General features: G+C 40.1%; 1 pseudogene; it reads left to right on the plus strand.

The window, feature by feature from the left end:
• LOC132152577 (partitioning defective 3 homolog B-like) overlaps positions 1–18,201 on the plus strand; it is a 340,755-nt pseudogene that overhangs the window by 107,104 nt on the left and 215,450 nt on the right.

Here is an 18,201-nt window from a genome sequence, read left to right on the forward strand (position 1 = left end):
TAAGATGTAGTGGTGGCATATTCTTGAAAATCGTCTGTATCTTTAGCTTTAGATATATTTTTTATTATTATGTTTTTTTTTTTGTGGTTTTGTGATTTTATTGTGTTGCAGTAATTTTCAGTATATGTATGGCTGTTTAAAATGCTGATTTATAAGAGGATTTTTGTTTGGTAATGGCAATGAACACACAATATGTAAATGTGCAGAATCCTGGAGTTCAATAAAAAACAGTTCTTTGAGGACAGTAAAGATTATTTTAAATTATGCATTAAACATAAAACATGTTTTTGATATAAAATAATTTTGTGATTGTTGGAATCAGCCGATGAAGGTATTAGTGTGGAATCAGCTGGGAACTGATTAAATGTTATATTTTATACGTTTGTGTTAAAATGACCATTGGCCACTGGAGAAATTTTGAAAGAAATTAATACTTTTATTCAACAAGGATACATTCAATTAATCAACATTGATATTAAAGATGTTTATAATGTTACAAAAGATTTCTATTTCAAATTAATTCTGTTGTTTTCAACTTTTTATTCATCAAATAATCGTAAAAAAAAAAAAAAAATGGGGTCAAACATTCTACAAAAAATATGAAACAGCACAAATGTATCAGCACTGATAATAATAATAAATGTTTCTTGAACAGATAATCGGCATATCAGAATAATTTCTGAAGAATCATATGACACTGAAGACTGAAATAATGATGCTGAAAATTCAGCTTTGTCATTACAGGAATAAATTGTATTTTAAAATATATTAAAATGGCAAAGTTATAAAAAAATCACAATATAATTCTGTTTACTGTATTTTTGATCAAATAAATGCAGCCTTGGTGAGTGTAACCGACAGACATTTGAACGGTACTGCATCTATATATGAGTTTAAAGCAACATAGTATAGCTGTTGAAGTTAATCTGCGCTGTAACTTTGGACATATGAATGTTTTTAGTGATGTGTAGAATCATAAACAGGCCGGTTATTTTGGCTCTTGCTGTGAGCTGGCTGTCAGCAGCTGAAGATGAATATAATAGTCTCTTAGTCCTTCATACAGTACCGTATTTTTCGGACTATAATTCGCACTGGACTATAAGTCGCACTGGACTATAAGTCGCATTTATTTAGAACCAAGAGAAAACATTACCGTCTACAGCCGCGAGAGGGCGCTCTATGTTCTCAGTGTAGACTACAAGGAGCACTGAGCAGCATAGAGCGCCCTCTCGCGGCTGGAGACGGTAATGTTTTCTATTGGTTCATTTCTCTTGGTTCATTTCTCTCGGTTCATGTCAAATTCATTTTGATAAATAAGTCGCACCTGACTAGACCCCGAAGCCGCCGCCAGGCGCCGCCATTTGCGCCATTTAGAATTTCAGCCGCCGCCAGCCAATAATTTCCTAAGGCAAATTGAGCCGCCATCTGATAAAGTTTGGCTGAGCCGGCTAGAATTATTTGCATCAAATAATAATTCTATCACATAGAGACATACACACGAAATAAATAAACAATACACGAGATCTATTTTCCCACTGGTTTCATAACAGCGCAGTCTTGTGCTCGTTGCTACGATACACAGACTCACAGTGAATTGACCACCAATTAAAATTGCTCGTTTTCCGTACAGAAGAAGCGATGCATTTTTTTCTCGCACTGAGGTGAAATGGCGGAAAGAAGCAAGCAAGGTAATTTTGATCTCACTTCTCACATACTTTCCTAATTCCTACCTACTTTTTAACTTAGGCCTACCCAGACTTTTGTTAAATCTTCAGGGCACGGTTGCACAAACACCTGAATCAAAGATTGATGTTATGAACCAAATATTCTGGAACGGAGAGATTTATAGCACTGAACGTGATAACAAACCACCGTTTCCACATTGCTAATTCACGACGCATGCTTCAGTGTACATTGAAGTGAAATGTGCAAAACTTTGTCCAAAATAATACTGATAACAGTGTGTGTTTATATTAAGGCGAGACACGGCAGGCAAAAACATCGGGGGTTTTTTCCTGGTCAATTTTGAGATTTTTGGATATTTGTCTTCAATAACATATCTTCTTTCAGACTTGTGGTGAAAAAAAGTCTGAAATACACATTTAGGTCTTTATTTTACTACACTTCGTCTGTTTGCGTCTGTAGATTTCTCATAAATTCAAGAAAAGTTTGCGTTCTTAATCAACATACTTCTCCGCAATCTCTGCCGTCACCCTCTCATCACATGCACCGTTTAGCTCTCTCCTGTACAATCCTGTTGGATCCAAATATGGTCATTTCCTTTTTATCAGCAACCAATCGTGAAAGTAAAAAGACTGAATGCGCGATCTCATTGGCTGATGATAAATCTTTAAAGCCCGTTTTCTCAAAATGACCTTTCTCTCATACTCCAAGTCCGAAATCTCCACTTCAGTAGTACCTAGTTATATTATGACGACATTTACAGAGGGATTTGTAAATATATTATTCCTAGCCTGATATATAACATTTTATTCCAAAAAACTACTATTGACACAGTATATTCTGATATACAGGATAACAAAAGTAGATATCCATAAATCCCTCTGTAATTTTTTCCCATCAATTGTAGGCTATTTGAAAATGTTTAGTAGCATACAGACTACAAAATAAATCTGTGCATACGTTGTGAAAGTAAAATCTGGTGTTTTTTTATTACATTGTATTGCATTTTGTAGAAATATAGTGTAAGCCATGCTTGGAGAGATTGAGATTTAGTTAATCAGTATAACATATACATCTGTAGACATGAAGTGGCATCTTCAGCCATTTGCAGCTATGAAAAGTTTGGCGGCTGCAGCAGCCATTTAGGTTTTGGCTGAGCCGGCTAGCCAGCCAATAACTTCATCAGCCAGCCATTATTCTCAAAACAAATGGCTTCGGGCTGTACACCTGACTATAAGTCGCAGGACCAGCCAAACTATGAAAAAAAGTGTGACTTATAGTCCGGAAAATACGGTACACTTAACTAAAACTCAACCTTTATCCCTCCAGTCAAATATCACCTCTCAGAGGAAACCGTTTCAGTCCAGTGTGTCTCCATATATGTCCATCTGAATTTCTGCAAAGGAATCTTCCATAATTTTTCCATGCCTCTGTGTTGCGGCCCACTGTAATGTATGAATGTGTTATTTAGTATGAATGAACTCGAGTGCATTGCCTGCAGGTAAAGACTGAGGGAATAATACTCATCTGTCATTCCTGCTCCTACTTTATGAGTTTCTCCAGCCTGATAGCCTTTTTCACTGCCAGGCTGTGCCAGCCATAGCGCTGATGTCTTGTGTTTTGCCAAGCAGTCTGTACATGTGGGTTTTCACGGAGGGCAAATCTATTGTCTATTGTCATCAATCAATAAAGCTTTAGAGGGGGCAACATTTAAAACAAATCTGAAACATAAATTCATCCTGGACTAAAAAAAAGCCAAATGACTTTTCCTCATTTCAGAAATTCCCTACAATACAGTGGTGTGGACCGTGTTGATATTATTACTTGAATAAGTGTTTTTTTTTATAATTATTATCTAATTACTGGGTAACTATTGTTTTACATGTGCTGTTGTTCTATTATAATACAATAGCACAGTCTGTCTTGGCCAGTCGCTGGCTGGTGCTGTGCTCTATTTTGTTGGTAATTTATGGTTTGCTCTCTCTCAGGACTCTGGGTCTGCACATTCGAGGCGTGGAAGAGAATAGTCGCTCCAAAAGAGAAGGCATCTTTCAGGACGATGAGTGCATTGTCAAAATTAATGATACTGAATTAATGGACAAATCCTTTTCACAGTGAGTCTCTTTCTGCTTCAACTTCTGGTCTGCTCTCTCTGTCTCCATCTAATGATATCCTTTCCTTCCTATTGTGATACTTAGTTTTTAGCCATATATATTGATGTAATGGTTGTAAAAACAGACATGGTGTCCATTGTTGCACTCTATTTATGGCTGTCATCTCTGGATTGGTCTCAAAAGCAGAAAAACGCCCAACCAACGGTGACAGAGCCCTTCCATCAGTCATGTTCATTTATTGTGCTCTGTTTGGTGTGTGCAGCAGATCTTCTACTCTTACACTGTATGCTGTCATGCTGATCAGTTATCTGCTACCTGACCAAAAGCTGTCAGGATCAAAAAGGATCAAATTTTAACATAAAGATTTGTGTTCGTTTTGATGGTACGAGAATATAAAAAGAACCCAAATTAACAAGATATATTCTTCAAACATTCTTCATTAGATGGATGCTATAGGAGCAGAAATTGTTGAATGCTAAAATTAATCAGAGCTTGCCATACCTTTTAAAAAATTACCCAGTTGTTCCAAGGTCATCATGTATATTATTATGCATACATTATATATACACATCTCCACTAAGGAGAATTACTTCTATCCAGTAGAAGGTCACATTAATCTTATTATGCTCAGGATGGCTGGATGGTTTTTGAATTAAATCGGTCAAGTAAAAATGAAGGAGGTGGATTGATTTGTCTTTTGTGATGCATAGGACTCATTAGTCATAACCCCAATTATTCTGTCAGAATAAACGTCAGAGTGAGTTTGATCTAAACAAAGATTATTTCATACATTACAATTTCCTCCTCTTTTTAGTTTCCAGGTTCATTTGTTTCATCAAGCAATTTGCAAATAATTATAAAAAAAATTATTGTCTCCTAATTGCTTTGTTCCTTATTAATTTTTCCTTTACCAGAGCACAGGAAATATTCAGACAAGCCATGTGTTCTTCCATCGTTCGTTTAGAAGTTGTTCCAGTTTTTAATAAAGAATGCTTTGAGAAGAGTGTGATCGGCCACCTCTTCATCTCAGAAAACCCTGACGCATCCACACAGACCAAAGACCCTCCACCGCTGAAGGTGAAGCCTGTGGAGTCCTCCCCAGGACAGCAAGCTGAGACTCAAGAGTCCGACAGCAGTTTAGAGAGTCGCTCTCTGGGCTCACCATTACCCCTCAGGCTCTCACCCACCTCCAGAAGCAAAAGTGCTGACAGCCCTCTCCTGAAAAATGGCCTGGGACCATCTCCTCTACAAAACCACAACAATAAAAATGGAAAGAGGCTCAATATCAATCTTAGGAAAGGTAAACAACTGGGAAAGATGGACTGTAAAAAAGGAATTGTTGAGAACAATTTAACAAAACCTGAGGCATTTATATTTTTAGGTTCTCTCAAATATTGTTTTATTTGGCTTTAGTAACACTACTTTGTTCTGTCAGTTTGAATAGGTTTGTTCACTAACGCAGAATGTCTTATTCATCCAATAAATTCATGGAGGCAACTATGTATTTCTTGTCAAGTATTTGGTTAAAATAAATTGATCTATCATTTGGAAGCCTATACATATAATTTTATTGAATTATTATTATGTGACATAAACTATACTATCTTTGTTTCTGAAAGTCTCTCCTACAAAGCAAAGATATCTGGGATATAGATTTAGAAAGTTGTACCTAGACTTCGAGACTTGACACAAACCTCAACAACAGTGATGATCAAGAAATGGTAAAAGATGAGCTCTTAACATCACAACACAACAAATAACTAACAATAATGACAAAACAATAACAAAAGTTTGATGAAACAGTAATCCTGTAACAGTAACCTCATAATTTATTAATTCTGCAATGCATGCTGGGAACTCAAAAACCCTTAACGTTTTTGCAATATTGTTCAGTTTGGAATTCTTTCAGACAACTGTGTTTGACTAGTTGGGGCAACATTTTGAGGAATTCTGTTGGCCTCAAGTAATTCAAATTTCTTAGTATTAAGTTTTTGGTGACTCAAAAGGTCCCATAAACTGTTACAGTAAAAGTTACAGTTATCTGAGATATTAAAGGGACCATATTTTTTGTATCATCCTGTTTATGATATATATATATATATATATATATATATATATATATATATATATATATATATATATATATATATATATATATATATATATATATATATATATATTTAATCTCGAATTAACACAAATTTATTTAACACAATCATCTATGGATCTGAGATTGAAAAAGCCTGCATATAAGTATGCTTACATAGTGCATTAAAACTCTCCTTTTAAAAGAGCCAAGACATATATTGCAAGATCTTTTAAAAGAATGTACTACTTTTTACAGTGATTCTCTCCCTCACTCAAACATTGGTCAACTTTGTAGTCGGTGGGTTTGGCAGTCTAATCGAATAAATCAGGTTTTATTTCAGGCTGCAAAGTCTATTAAGTGCTTATTGATTCTGTCATTAATGATGATATAAATTCATCTTTGGAACAAAAAAAGTGTTTACCGTAAAACTATTGTGCTAAATGATGAGCATAAAATTATTTTTAGCTAATTTTTTTAGCTAATTTTTTCCACAGACTGGCTTCAATGTGTATTGTCCTCTGTAGTCTGATGCTTTAAAGAACAACCACTGGCCCTCAGGCGGTCTAGTTTTTAGTTTCTTCACCCACACGCTCTATCCATCATTTATCCCTGATCTCAGGGACAGGACTGGAAATATCCACCCTAAAGACATGCCTCGTGTCATACGGGGGGCTATAGCCTTTTCTCTAATCTACCTATCAGTCAGTGTGACAGCATCAAGACCACTGTAAGAAGCAGTATGCACAGGTCAAGGCGGGAGCTCAGTTTAAATGGACCACCACCTGTGTTAGACAGCAGTCTCCTCCTTTATTATCCTCTTTTTATCCGGGCTGAAAGAAAAAATGGCAATGATTTCCTGTCAGGTGCTTATTTCTTTTTTACCATTAAGATTGTTTTTGAAGAGTTTTTTTGGTGGAACACTTGAATTTCATCTGAAAAATGTAAATGTCAGCATCCGGAGGTCGTCCTAATATGAGTAATGATATTTCTGTCGTGAGTCAGGCTTGTGTTGACTTTAAGTTGTGTAAGAAAGAAAGAACATTTTGATTGTTAGCATTATCTCTCCCTCTCGCTTTCTCTGTTTACTTTAAACAAACTGATTCTGTCTTTCATATTCATGCACTCTGTATTTTTTTTTTTGTCTGTCCCTTTCACTCTGACTCTTTGAGATTTGCTCAAATGTGAAATTAAACTTCAGTTTCTAAAGCCATACGGCTGTAATCTCAGTCTCGCACAAGGATGGCCTTTATCAGGCCAACTGTCCCTGACATGCCTCAGAAAGACCCACCCCTGTGTACAGTATAGAGTCTATGAGGAGTTTTATAGAGCCAGTCTCTTCTGTTGTTTCCCATGGTGTTTTTTTTTTTACGTATTTATAATACAGACTTTGGATCTTTGCTAAGATCTCCAAATAATTTTCTGCAGGGCATGGTTTTAAAACTGAGTTTATGATTTAAATTATGATAGATCCTTATGCAATATTAACAGGAAAGAAAAACAGAAACCTAATAGCACAAATATGTGGCCAAAATATCAATTTGATGTTTAGGCAGACTAGTAATATTAAAATATTTTAGTCAGTTTTAAGTAAACACTGTAAAATAGATTTAAATTTCATATTTATTATTTCTATTGTGTATTTAAATTCAGCAATTTTAATGCACATTATGTGCTATGATTAAATATAATGTACTTACTGTAGCATTCAAGAGTTTGAGGTTGGTAAGATTTATTTTTTATGTTCTTGAAAGAAGTCTCATTCACACCGAGGCTGCATTTAGGTCACTAAAATACAGATAGAAACAGTAATATTGTGAAATATTATTGCAATATAAAATAACCGTTTGAAGTTTTCTATTTTAATATATTTTAAAATGTAATTGATTCCTGTGAAGCAAAGCTTTTTAACAGTCATTAAATCAGTCTTCAGTGTTAAATGATCCATCAGAAATCATTCTGAAATGCTGATTTGCTGCTCAAGAAACTTTTATCAGTGTTTTCAATGTTTGATATTTGTGTGGAAATGGTGATACAATATTTTTTTCAGGATTTTTATTTATTTTTTGTAACATTACAGTTGGTTTTAGTGTCATTGATCCTTGCTGAATACAGCTTTCAGATAAATCTTACTGACTTCAAACATTTGACATTCAATATTATATGTTTACTTGTATGTAATTCAGCATATTTTTTATTTTATTTTGTTTTAAGATATGAGATATTATGGGCTGTTTAAACATCCATACTTCAAATACGACATTCAAATTACAAATTTCTTTTGTAGACAAATTGCTGATATTTTTACAGTGTGTTGACTGGGAAGAGAATAGGATTCACACATGAATCACCGCAGTATTGCTGACAAATTAGATTTAGGTAGTCTGTCAATCACTTTAATCCCAATTGAAAAAGATTCTTCTGTACATGGGCCTGGTCCCATCCTCGTCAAAAACTGCCGTCAAAGATGGCCACCTGAGGCCGAGTGCATGTGTGTATTCAGGTGAAATGTGGATGTCACCAGCCGTTCTTAGGAGGAACTGGTGGCCATGTTACGCATTACTAAGCAGTGTGTGTCTGGTTGTGGCCAGACAGGAAGACATGTTCCTTCCACGTGAGTTGGTAAGAGTCTTCTCTGTCTTATTACAATGCATCTAATGAAGTCATCAGTCCCATGGAAGAAACTCTTTTTCTTACATGCATCACAGTTCTAAAGTCTGGGATAAGTAAAAGTTCTTTTTTTTCTGTTTTTATAATTTTTTTTAAGGAAAGAAGGATGCATTAAATTCATCAAAAGTGACAGACCTTTAAAAGTGTTTAAAAAAAAAGCTTTCTGTTTCAAATAAAAATGTATTTTGGACTTTCGGTTTATAAAGAATTCTGAAAAAAAAATGTGTCAAGCAAGTGTCAAGTTTAGTTGCACTTAAGTGTTTGCCATGTTTGATGTGGATGTGTTTGTGTGTTGATCAACGTTGAGTTAAAATAAAAGCCTAAATTAATTCTGTTCATCTTATAAAGCGATCGTGTCTCTTCAGAAGGCTTGGATTAAACCGATTCATTGTTACTTAATTAATTAATTCCGATTAATTCGTTACTTTTTGGATGTGCTTTTGTACTTTTTGAAGGCCTTTCAATGGATAGACAAATATTATGAGTGAAAATTAAAAATATCTTCATTTGGGTTCCAAAGATGAACAAAAGTCTTGTGGATTTGGCGCAACATGAGAGCAAGTACATTTTGGGGTGATCTGTCCCTTTAAGTGACTCGTTCAAGAGCACAGTGCATTTCCTTTGCAGGTTAATACCTAAAGCCTATCAGTTACCATCACATATATTTAATCACCAAATCAAACCACACCACTTAGCTTTAAAACATTGAGTGGACTAAAGACCGTAAGGTCTGTATATTGCAGTGTTCTTCAGCAGGGCACTTCCTGTGCTTCAGACCAACAGGAAATGTAATGGCATGGTATTTGGGTCATCTGCAGTGATATCATGTGTCCCAGTGGAATGCCTCTTCACTGTCATGTCTCTCTCCAAAGTCCAACAGGCCTCTGTTTGCTATATTAGCCGTGAAAGTTCATAGTCACGCTGTAGTTCCTAAAACCTTGAGGACGGGAAGTCCAGAGCTTCCTGCCTTTGTCTCAACCCCTGTAGGACGTGTAAGTATGGCAGCTTTTGTCTGTTCAGATGTTCAGACGTCTTCACCTGTCACTCTTTCTCCCCTCAACTTTCTTTCCCTTTGTTCTTTCCTGATGAACCTGGTGACCCACACACCACACCCAGACGCCGGAGCGCTGGCCTCTCTGCACACACCCTTCTGCCCACCTTGTAGTCTGACTTCCTGCTCTTATCCCTGCTTGTTGATTCAGCGCTGGGCAGGAAGTAGTGCAGGAGGTTTGGGCACTCCTACAGTGCTGGAGCATGCAGGGCTGTGTGAAGTCAGGGACTACGACTGTGCAGCTGTATGTTGCCTCTTCCTGTATCTCCCTCAGCATTGTGCCCGTCACTCTGCAGTCATCCAAATTCTGCCCTACTCAGCGTTTTCTGTAAATAACCGAACGCTGAGAACCACACTCACTCGACTATTGCTATAGCAGTGCCACTTAAACTTTGGCCCCTCGCAGGAAATGAGCAACAGCCTCCGTTGTCAACATATTTCATGCATTTATTGAGATAAATTCACAGCAGCAAGAGGGGAATTTAGGACACAGTAGTTAGTGTCCAGCGAAATATTACTGTTTTGCTTCGTAACATGCAAGTCAGAAGACAATATACATTAATATTCAGCAAAATTAATACATAATACATAACACTCTAATGTATTGTTTGGTGAATTTCAATGTTTGTTTCATTCAAACCATTTCATGTGTGTTTCAACTATGTATGTTTGATTCAAACCAAGTGTTGGGTTTAAAAGAAGTATTTTATGCTCTTCAAGGCTGCATTTATTTGATCACAAATACAGTAAGAACAAAAATATTGTTAATGTTCTAGAAATCATTCTAATATGCAGATTTGGTGCTCAAGAAACATTTCTTATTATTATCAATATTGAAAACAGTAGAAAGTGCAACAGAAAAAAACCTTTTGTGACATTGTAAACATCTTTACTTTTTATAATTTACAATATACAAATATCATATATGTTATATATTAGACGGAGAGAGCTCCAGAAGAAGGTGTTTATGTGACACATTTTTAGTAATAATCTTTAAAACAAGTTCAAACTTTACCAGAGCTTAATTCTCAATGTAATTTCATTGTCAATCCAAATATTATTTAATTTCTTTGAGTGTATTTTACACAGTGAGGGCATCCCTATCCACATTTGTTAATAAGTGGTATAAGTGGTATATCAACCACATTTCCCAAAGAACACAAAGTCTCTTTATTGCCTCTAAGCGCTTCTTTGTGTTGTAAATCGAAATCTCTTATTTTCACCATATTAAGACCAATTCACACTTGTATACATATTGTTCTAGTAAATTCTCTGGTGAATTGGGTCTCTCACTGTTCAATTACAGGTCTCATGCATGCTTTGTTGAAGACGCCCTTCACTGCATTGTTGCCACTGATTAGTTAGAAAGCAGTGGTCTGAAGCATGATTACGACTCATTATCTATAAACCACTAGTTCTGCTTGTGCACAGGAAGTTAAAACCCTTCAGTGGATTGAAATAAACATGTACATTTTCAGATGCACAACAGTAATGATTTTATTTGGTTAGCGAGCAATTGCTGGATTTTGCAGACGACACGCATTCAGTTTTGAATTTCTAAACTGTTTGCTTGACTCAGTGTCTGATGGATTGACGTCTCTGTGTGTGACTGGACTGTCTGGACTGAGATACGGTAGTCAGGGAGATTAATGTATGTGAAGAATAGCTCACAGACAGTGAAATATGACTGTAGATACATTTTAAGAGCAAAAGCTGAAAGAGCGAGTGATTGAAATGTAAAAAAACGGGCCAAGGAGATAGAAATGCTGATAGAGGAGTGACGGATGATGAGACAAAGAGGGAAAAAAGGTATATGAAGGGAAGGAAAAGGCTGAGAGTAGAAAAAGATGATGACAGAAGGTAGAGAAAGCTGTCATTGTCAATCTTAGAAACAAAGCTGCAAAGAGGAATAAGAGACCAATATGAGCAGAAACAAAGCAAAATGCAAGGAAGAAGTAAAAAAAAAAATAAGTAAGGTTGGCCTAAAGAAATGGTTGAATTGTTGTATAAGCAAATGCTAATAAATTGGCTAGACAAATAAATAAAATAAATTTATTGAAAATGAAAAATTCCATCAAATCATGGAAATTAATATAAATGTATTTTTCTGTTAAAAAGTTTTTAAATTTAAAATAGCTGTTCCTCTTCAGGAACTCGAGCTGCGTCAAAAGTGCTTTGGGGAAACGCCTTTGGCAAGATCAACTCTGAATATCGTGTGCAATCAGTCCAATGGAAGAGCGTGACGTCACAGGCGGGGTGATGTAGCGACCAGGAAGCTATAAAGGCACGTGCCACGCAGCTGGCTTCAGCTTCGCGTCTTTCAGCAAGCGCTAAAAAAAAAGAAAAAAAAGCTATGGCCGTCCTCCAAGCATATCAAGCTGACCTGCTGAGAGATGTAGACGAGGGAGAGGGGATCAAGTCCGACGATATTGCAGAGCTTAGACGGACTGCTGATCTCTCCCTCCGCGCCACCAAAGAGACCGCTCGCGCGATTGGGCGGTCTATGGCAGCCTTGGTGGCCGCGGAGAGGCATTTATGGCTGACCCTGTCTCAGATAAGAGAACGTGACAGGGTCTGCCTCCTGGACGCCCCGCTTCAAGCCTCGGGCCTGTTCGGCGACACAGTCAATACCGTCGTCGACATGTTCCAGGAGGCACGCAAACAGGCGGCGGCGTTCCAGAGTTTCCTCCCTCGTCGCTCTCGTGGGTTATCTGGGCAGGAGATACCCACGCCACAGGCAGGCTCCTCATACCGCGAGGCTCAAAAGCTCTGAGTCGGGGACTTCCAAGGCAAAATCAGACCTTCGTGCAATTATTGAAGCTAGGAAGTCCTCAACAAAGAGGTCCTGACGCCAGAGGCGCAGCGACCCTGAGGGTAGCCCCTACTGGGGTAGAGCGGTGTCCACCTCATTATACGGTGCCCGTCTCACCCCAGTGCCCTCTGGAGGCCGGTCTGCCAACCCTGCCAGTGTTTCAGGGCGCAGCTGTCTCCCGCGAGTGTCACTCCCAGTTATGTCCGCCCGTGAGCAAAATATTGCTATTTTTGGACCAAAATGTATTTTCGATGCTTCAAAAAATTCTAACTTGACCATCTGATGTCACATGGACTACTTTGATGATGTTTTTCTTACCTTTCTGGACATGGACAGTATACCGCACACACAGCTTCAATGGAGGGACTGAGAGCTCTCGGACTAAATCTAAAATATCTTAAACTGTGTTCCAAAGATAAACGGAGGTCTTACAGGTTTGAAACAACATGAGGGTAAGTTATTAATTACATAATTTTGCTATCTGGGTGAACTAACCCTTTAAGGAAGGAGGTCATCGAGGTGGTCCCTCCTCTAGACAGGGAATCCGGGTTTTACAGCCGGTATTTCATAGTTCCAAAGAAGGATGGGGGGTTGCATCCGATCTTAGACTTACGTCAATTAAACCTCTCAGTAATGTCACTGAAGTTCAAAATGCTCACTGTCAAACAGGTTGTAGCTCAAATCAGATCCGAGGACTGGTTTGTCACAATAGATCTCCATCCTTCCACAACACAGGAAGTTCCTGAGGTTTGCTTTCGGGGGCAAAGTATACCAATATCGAGTACTTCCCTTCGGCCTTGCACTCTCACCCCGCACGTTCACGAAATGTGTAGATGCGGCTCTGGTACCCCTCCGTATGCAGGGCATCCGCATCCGCAGCTCAATCAGACCAGATGGCGGTTCGACATCGAGGTGTCGTTCTCACCCATATGGGGGAGCTGGGTTTGAGACTAAACGCCAAGAAGAGTGTACTTTCTCCAGTTCAGAGAACCACCTATCTAGGCGTAGTGTGGGATTCGACCACGATGCAGGCACGTATGTCTCCTGCTCGGATCGAGTCAATCCTTTCCTCAGTCAAGAGAGTCAGAGAAGGCCAGTCACTCACTGTCAAGCAGTTTCAGAGACTGTTAGGGCTCATGGCAGCTGCGTCCAACGTGATACCTTTTGGCCCTACTGCACATGAGGCCCCTGCAGTGGTGGCTCAAGACCAAGGGGTTTTCCCCGAGGGGAAATCCATTCCGAACTATCAAGGTCACGCGGCGATGCCTTCGTGCCTTAGACATATGGAAGGAACCTTGGTTCTTGAATCAGGGCCTGGTGTTGGGAGCTCTTGGTCACCGTGTAACGCTAGCGACAGACGCGTCCCTCACCGGTTGGGTTGTGATCATGAGTGGCCACACTGCCTGCGGTCTGTGGAGTGGTCGCCATCTGACATGGCACATCAATTGTCTAGAAATGCTAGCAGTGTATCGAGCATTGAAATATTTCCTCCCAAACCTGAGAGGCCGTCATGTGTTGGTGCGCACCAATAACACATCGGTGGTCTCTTATATCAATCACCAGGGAGGTCTGCGCTCACACCCCTTATACAAGCTGGTATACCAGATGCTCCTGTGGTCCCAGGGCAAACTCCTCTCGTTAAGAGCAGTATATATTCCTGGGAGATTGAATGAGGGAGCAGACATGCTGTCGAGACAGGGGCCGAGGCCCGGGGAATGGATGCTTCACCCCAAGGTGGTGAAGCAGATATGGCAGATATTTGGCAAAGCTCAGGTGGACCTCTTCGCAACTCAAGAGACATCGCAATGTCCCCTCTTGTTCTCTCTAGTTCACCCAGCTCCACTGGGACTAGATGCCATGACACAGACCTGACCGAGGCTTCGTCTGTACGCCTTTCCCCCCACTGTTCTGCTCCCGGGAGTTCTGGCGAGAATACGCCAGGACGGGGTCCGTCTGTTGCTAGTAGCCCCGTTCTGGCCGGGCCGAGTATGGTTCGCGGATCTGGTCTCTCTCCTCGACGGCTCTCCATGGGAGATTCCGATCAGGACAGATCTACTCTCTCAGGCGCAGGGCAAAATAATCCACCCTCGCCCGGAGCTGTGGAAGTTGTGGGTGTGGCCCCTGAAGGGGCACAGTTCATAGCTTCCGGTCTCTCAACTGAGGTTGTTGAGACCCTCCTCCAATCCAGAGCTCCCTCTATGAGGAAACTGTACACCCTGAGGGGGAAACTCTTCACCTCATGGTGCAGAGACCGCCAGCTTGACCCTGTTAACTGCCCAGTTGGTACAGTTCTTGAGTTTCTACAAGTTAGGCTCTCTGCGGGGTTAACTCACTCCACCTCAAAGGTGTACGTGGCGGCCATAGCTGCTTACCACGTCCCTTTCGATGGTCAGTCAGTGGGTAGGCACCCCCTAGTTACACGTTTCCTCCATGGTGCACTGAGGCTGAGACCTCCAGTATGGTCCCGTATTCCCCCGTGGGACTTGGTCGTGGTGTTAGAGGCTCTCTGCAAAGCTCCATTCGAGCCAATTCAAGATATATCAGATAGACATCTGACCCTTAAGACTGCCCTGTTACTGGCTATTACGTCTCTAAAGAGAGTTGGAGACCTTCAGGCCCTCTCGGTGGCCCCTAACTACTTAGACTTTTCCCCTGGTATGGCCAAAGCATTCTTATACCCTCGAGCGGGTTATGTTCCCAAGGTTCCCTCTGTTACACCACAACCTATCATACTGCAGGCCTTTTGCCCTCCTCCCTTTCGCCAGACCAGGAGAAGCTAAATTGTATGTGTCCAGTGCGAGCGCACACATATGTCCACAGAGCACACATATGTCCACAGAGCTGCCCTGTGGAGAAAATCTGACCAATTGCTTGTTTGCTACGGTCCTCCTTAAAAGGGTTCCCCTGCCTCTAAGCCATTGGTTCCCAACCTGGGGTCTGCGCCCCCCTGCCAGAGTTCACAGGGGGGGGGGTGTGGGAGCGGATATGCTTTGAGGTGAATAAAGATGCATAAAATGTTCCACTAATAATTTTATATAAACATATTTTTTCAAAGTAAAAAAAAAATGCTTACAATGCCAAGACAAGGCATTCAAAAGTAATCTCTTAAATAAAATAATTATTAAAATTTTGCGTGCATACCGTCACTTGCTCAATGTGCTTGTTGTCATAGTAACGGCAAAAACAAAAGGAAAATGGCAGAGAAACGTAAATGCGGTGATTCTTCATCAGAGGCGAAGAAAAAGTTAAGATACTATGACAAAACCTACATAAATTTAGGTTTTATTGAAGGCCAAGACAAGTCTCGGCCAGAATGGTGCTCAATCGATGCTTTTATGCACAAGCTGGAGTACAGGGCTGGAAAAATGTCACAGGGGCATTTACAACACTTTCCACTGCTGCTTCAACATTCTGGGGGTACCGTGAGTGCATCTTTGCGCGCCGAGTTTTGCCGTTACATGACTGCGCTACAGGAGGAATTAAAGTCCCGCTTTGAGGAATGCAGATGTTGACGCATTATCCAATGAGTCGTGGGTTATGGTTCCCTTCACATACAGGCTTGAAGATGTGGAATACCTTGGCTGTGAAGATGAGCTCGCTAAACTACAAACTGCAACAGACTGGAAGTCCACAGCGATTTTAGACTGGCTGTCACTGGCATTACACCTGACATTCCATCACTAGTGAAAGGCACATAGGAAAGGCATGCAAGCCCAAGGTGGACATTAGCATTATGTGTTTATGCTGATGTTATGAGAAACAACTGCATTTTACTTGTTGTGTAAAATTGAAAATATTAGGCTAAAAGGAAACATTTGAAGTTGAAAGGAACATTTCCTGTGTATTCATGTAATAAAATGTCATTAAAAATCATTAAATGTCAATTAAACTAAACTACATTTAGTTACTATATACAGTGTGTGTGTGTGCTTATGTGCATAGCAATTATATATATATATTAATGCTATGGGGGGGTCACGGATTGTTAAATATGTACATAGGGGGGCCCCAAGGAGAAAGGTTGGGAACCACTGCTCTAAGCGGCCCTTAGTCGTTGGATAGTCGAGGCTATCAACGTCTCCTATGAGTCCTCTGGTCTTCCCCTTCCTTTGGGAGCCAAGGCTCACTCTACACGGAGTATGGCTGCCTCTAAGGCCTTTCTAGCAGGTGTGTCCCTCTTGGACATCTGCAATGCTGCGGGATGGTCCACGCCCTCTACATTTGCCAGATTTTACAATCTCGATATGCGAGCCGCTCCTGGCTCTTCTGTCCTCTTGCCTCAGCTGTGCTCTTCCGATACACACTAGGCAGGGGATTGGTAGTCTGGCAGCGTTGGCACATCGTTCCCCAAAGCACTTTTGACGCAGCTCGAGTTCCTGAAGAGGAACGTCTCTAGGTTATGAATGTAACCCTAGTTCCTCGAAGGAACGAGACGCTGCTTCGCAGAGCCATACTCCCGGCACCCCTGCCGGCGCTTGTTTCCCTACTCGAAGCTGAAGCCAGCTGCGTGGCACGTGCCTTTATAGCTTTCTGGTCGCTACGTCACCCCGCCTGTGACGTCATGCTTTTCCATTGGACTGATTGCACACGATATTCAGAGTTGATCTTGCCAAAGGTGTTTCCCCAAAGCGCTTTTGACGCAGCGTCTCGTTCCTTTGAGGAACTAGGGTTACATTCGTAACCTAGAGACGTTTTCTATTAAATATAAGTCTCTTAAGCTCACTAAGGCTGCATTTATTTGATCAAAAATATAGTAAAAACTGTGATGTTGTAAAACATTATTGCTATTTAAAATAAACAGCTTTTATTGTAATATATCGCCAAATGTAATTTATCCCTGTGATGGTAAAGCTGAATTTTCAGCATCATTTCTCCAGTCTGCATATGATACTTCAGAAATCATTCTAATATGCTGATTTGATGCTCAATAAACATTTCTTCTTATTATTAATGTTGGAATTAAATGTGATGGTTAATGTTTTTGGAAACAGCAATACATTTCTTTCAGGATTCTTTGATGGATAGAAAGTTCAAAAGAACCATGTTTATTTGAAATACAAATCTTTCGTAACATTACAAATGCCTTTACTGTCCATTTTGATCAATTTAATGCTTCCTTGCTGACTAAAATTATACAATTCTTTCAAAACTTTTGAACAGTAGTGTATATTTACATTTTACTGGCTACCCTGCTCTCTTGATATCCACATCAGTCAATGAAAAATCTGTCAAGCACGAGTCGTATCAGTCTGCAGATAAAGTACAAGCTTCGGACAGTCAGAAGGTAAAAGGTTTGATAGAGATGATGCCATGTGAATGGATGGACAGGAGGGGGTCGCCTAAGAGAGATGAAGACTTGCTTTTCAGTGATGTCTCACTAAAGACACATGCGGTGGTAGTTTGTGAAGAGGGGAAAGGAGAATCGGCAGGTTGGTCTGACACTCTATAGTGTATCCGTCTGAGAGCCTGCCAGGTGAGCTGTTTCTCAGAGAGACTAACAACCTTCCATTGCTCTTCAAAGGCCACACACCGAGGAGCTCATGCACCCCTTTCACAGTCAACCCTAATCTCTCTCCAATAGCACGGCCAAATGGTGGGTGATATAGAGCTCTGTCTGCTGCTCCAGCAGGATGAAATAATAATAGTGATATTAGATATGATTCTAAGAACAAAAGAGAAAGAACGAGGACTCATTTCATGTTCGGTTTGTAGTGTTTTTGCACGACAGAGGCAGATTAAAAATGGAGTGTGGAGCTTGTAACAAAAGACCCTCGCACCCCGTCTA

The sequence above is a fragment of the Carassius carassius genome, chromosome 11 (assembly GCF_963082965.1).
Source record: "Carassius carassius chromosome 11, fCarCar2.1, whole genome shotgun sequence".
Lineage (NCBI taxonomy): Eukaryota > Metazoa > Chordata > Actinopteri > Cypriniformes > Cyprinidae > Carassius > Carassius carassius.